General features: G+C 45.4%; 1 pseudogene; it reads left to right on the forward strand.

Annotated features, from left to right (window-relative positions):
- The first annotated feature begins 3,780 nt into the window (after positions 1–3,780).
- LOC112914571 (non-histone chromosomal protein HMG-17 pseudogene) lies at positions 3,781–4,106 on the forward strand (annotated as a pseudogene).
- The last annotated feature ends 319 nt before the right edge of the window (positions 4,107–4,425 follow it).

The following is a 4,425-nucleotide window of genomic DNA, read 5'->3' on the forward strand; positions in this document are numbered from 1 at the left end:
AGCCCTGTGAAGGATGATGGAAAAGTCAGATTCCCAGGCACTGATGAAATGCTATGGGTGGGGGGATGAAGGACCAGTAAAGAGATGATGACAGGAGCGCAGCAGAGAGACATGGAAGGCTGGAGCCATATCTGCGATATTTCATTAACTAACAGGGATGCACAGAATCCCAGGGGGTGTGTACTTGGAATTCTGAGAGTTCCCAGGAGACCTGCCTGAGACTCCAACCAGGATCCTTGGGACCACTTAGTAAGTATGCATTTAAATGAGATCAGTCCTTAAAGGTTTGAACATTCCTAAGAGGATGTTTCAGAAACAGACTGGGCCCTCAAAGCTTCAAGGCTCATGGGGATTCAGATCTCCTTTGGGAAAGACAGAGGGAACCTGGATTCAAATTTCTCTGGACTCAGCCAAATACACATCCTTTAAATAGAAGGAAGAGCTGGTCTTGGCTAAGCAGGCCTTTGATGCTCTATTGTCCAGAAAAAGAGCGGGGTTCTCAGGCACCAACTGTGCTTGTCTGACCCGGGAAGAGAACCAGATACTCCAGATCCTGTTAGACTGGATGGTCTGAGGCCGAGGACTCAAGATAACTGGGGCCACAGCAGCCCTCGGAGAAGACAGGGCTTGAGTCCAGCCAACCCAGAGGAGCCGGAAGGAGCTGCCGGGGTGACGGGGAATAGCACAGTGACGGAGCATGGCAGCAGAGAAGTGACTTCACAGAGCCATCACATGAGAGATAAATACAGGCCATGCTGAGGCCTCGAGGGGCCCAGCCAGAGGCCAAGAGGATGTGGGAAAAGTGATACGTGTGCACCCACTTGTGAGTAACTGCGTTAACAGTAAAAGGGGTCACTAAATGGAAATGATGACATTTCCAGTTCTTTTAGAAAAGTCAGGGCCTGGTTTCATCTTTATGTTGACCAAAAATTCGCTTGTCTTCTTCATCTTTCACCCCGTCTGTCTTCTCTTCCATGCACAGCTCTCTAAGGGCTCGAGGGTGACAGGGACCACGCACAGCTTTCTAAGGCCTGGAGGGTGACAGGGACCACACACAGGTCTCTAAGGGCTAGAGGCACTGAGGAGATCCCATCCCAGAGCTGGCCTGGCACCAGTTGCCTTCCCCTCCCATGTCCCTTCCAAGATAGGGAGGCCAGGAGATGCTGGGGCTGGACTCGCAGACTGCCCTGCACGGTCCCTTCCAGTTAAAACAATCTCTCACTTGTTTCCTTCTCTCAGCCCCCTACTCCTCTGTCCATTTATTTTCATCTTTTTCTTTCCCCTTTCTCTGTTTTCTCTTGCTTCTAAAATCTAGCTCGTGTGAGTAACGTTCATATGGTTATGAATACAGTCGGTTCTTTGTCATCTGTGATAATGAGAGGCGGGTCATGTGGATAACCCCAAACTGCAAACACTATTCATATACACGACTGAGGAACATTCCAGTCTGACTAACAATCTAATATTTGGTTTGGGCTGCACTCACTGGGTATCCATTAGCTCGTTAGCAGGAAGGGCATAGAGAGGTTAACCGGGCAAGCCCCGGGAAGGGCGACAGTACAGACACTGGCCAGGTCTCCTCCACCGAGCAATGGCCTGTGTGCACATCAGACTTTGTTGGTTTGTGTGATGAACGCTGCAGTGGCCTGTGTGGAGAGTGTGGCTGGGGACAGGGTACAGGCTGTCATAGGAGAAGGTGATCCTTTGCCAGAGGTTTGAAGAGACTAAGCCTCCAGACTAAGCCTCCAAGACCAAGTAGGGTCAGCCGCTCAGTTCCAGGGTGGCTCAGCCTGCAGGGACAGGGCAGGGACAGGGCAAGGACTCCTCTCCAGATTCTGCTGTCAGTTTGATTCCCTGTGGGTGGCCCTGCATTAAGGAAATCAACCCTCTTGGACATTTATAATACCAGACAGGACCCCATAGGAAATGTAAATTAGCTATACTCTAACACTCAGAGATGAGCACCATTAACGTTTTAATTATTTTTATTCTCTTTTCTAAGGTGACAAATGATGATTAGATAGATGGATAGATAGATGGATGGATGGATGGATGGATAGATAGATGATAGATGTAGATGGTAGACAGATGTTCCACATTATGCTTTATATTTTACATTTTCTTTATACAATCTTGTAAGCATTTTTATATCATTTGATTTTTCTAATGTCTGTTATGTCTAATTTAATGCATACTGAATAATTTATAATTTATTATAATTTATAACATATATTTTATATATTATATTATATACATTATTTTTATACATTATATATAAATATATATTTATATATTATTTTATATGTGATAATATATTATTATTATATATAATAATTTATTAAATTTCTATATTATTGAGGGGCACCTGGGTGGCTCAGTGGTTGAGTGTCTGCCTTTGGCTCAGGTTGTAATGCCAGGATCCTGGGATCAAATGCTGGATCAGGCTTCCCTCCTGAAGCCTGCTTCTCCCTCTGCCTGTGTCTCTGCCATTCTCTCTGTGTCTCTCATGAATAAATAAACAAAATCTTAAAATAAGTAAATAAATTTCTCCATTATTGAGATATTGTTTCCAATTCTTTGCTTATTGTACATGATATGGCAAAGAAAATCCTCCTGCATGCATATTTCTTCAAATTGCTGAGTTGATCCTTAGCAGAGATTCCTTTAAAAATGACTTTCAGCGTAAAGGGGTACAAAGAGTTTTAAGGCTCTTGAATCAATTATCAAAAATTTTTCTAGCTCTTTTTCATGGCTTCGCAGAGGTGGTGGGCTGCTTTGGGATGAAGCTGAGCATCTGTTTCCCAGCCACGGGCTGCCGGGAACTCAGTGCAGTGGATGATGTTTGCAAACTTCTTATCTTTTATGAGGAGCAGAAGTTGCTGCTGATACTTTGGGTGAAGAATGGAAGGGTTATGTGGTGTGAATTCCTGGTGGGAATGACAAGCCAGGTTCCCCATGAAGCAGGGTGTCTCCACCCACGGCCATATCCATCTGCTACTGAGTGATGGGCATTCCTGTTACAGACCAAGGAGGACTGGAGAACGAATGCACACATCTGTGGATGCCCATCTGAGGGTTCTCAATTTCTTGTAAAAACAAGGAGGGGAAGGATATTCCTGGACTCACTGATAGGACTGCACCTCGTCATCTGGGGCCCAGAAGAGCTCGCAGAATGCACAGACCAGTCTCTCTGAAGAAGACACTGCCCCCCAGTATGTTGTGAGGAAGCCCCAAAGCAAGGAAGATAGGACACCTAGGACCAATCAGCCCAGATTCTGCATCTTGTTACTCGAGCGTCCTGCCACACAAATGTGGGTGTATTGCTCCAAACAGTGTACTAAGAAGAATAAGGAAGGGCTGCAGGTTATGACTTTTGACCAAAAGAATGAAGGGGCCAAAGGAAAATGCCAGGAACAGATTGCCAAGAGATGGAGCCTATCCTCTCTGAGGGCTTCTGCCTCTGAGTCCAGTCAAAAAGGGGATGTTTTAAGTTGGGGGGGGGGGTGAAAGGGAGGAGGGCAGGGGGTGGGGGTGAATGGGTGACAGGCACTGAGGGGGGCACTTGACGGGATGAGCACTGGGTGTTATTCTGTATGTTGGCAAATTAAACACCAATAAAAATAAATTTATTATAAAAAAAAAGACACATAGATCAATGGAACAGAGTAGAGAATCCAGAAGTGGACCCTCAACTTTAAAAAAAAAAAAAGTCTGAATTAGAATGGCCATCAGAGCTGCCACCCACGAATTCCCCCTGCTGCCCGCGCCTCCAGTCTCCCTCCCTCGACGGCTGCCATGGCTGAAGGGGAGGCTAAAGGAGATAAAGCCAAGGTGAAGGATGAGCCACAGAGAAGATCTGCAAGGTTATCTGCTAAACTTGCTCCTCCAAAGCCAGAGCCCAAGCCTAAAAAGGCCCCTGCAAAGAAGGGAGAGAAGGTACCCAAAGGGAAAAAGGGGAAAGCTGATGCTGGCAGGGATGGAAATAACCCTGCAGAAAATGGAGAGGCCCAAACAGACCAGGCACAGAAAGCTGAAGGTGCTGGAGATGCCAAGTGAAGTGTGTGCATTTTTGATAACTGTGTAATTCTGGTGACTGTACAGTTTGAAATACTATTTTTTACCAAGTTTTATAAAAATGCAGAATTTTGTTTTACTTTTTTTTTAAGCTATGTTGTTAGCACACGGAACACTTCATTGTTGTTTTGGGGGAAAGGCATGTCACTAATAGAATATCTCCAAAGCTAGATTGATAACAAGAGGGAAAAACACCTTCCCCTTCTAGTTTTGAGAAACTTCTTGGCTCCCAGGAGGAGGGATTCCTTGATGTTGACACACATGAGCCACCTTGTTGGTGTGGAAAAACTAAAATTCATTTTTTTATGTCCTCTTCTCCCTCTCTGCCTTCAACATAGACTTGACTCCCTT

This window comes from Vulpes vulpes, chromosome 5 (genome assembly GCF_048418805.1).
Source record: "Vulpes vulpes isolate BD-2025 chromosome 5, VulVul3, whole genome shotgun sequence".
NCBI classification, from domain to species: Eukaryota; Metazoa; Chordata; class Mammalia; order Carnivora; family Canidae; genus Vulpes; species Vulpes vulpes.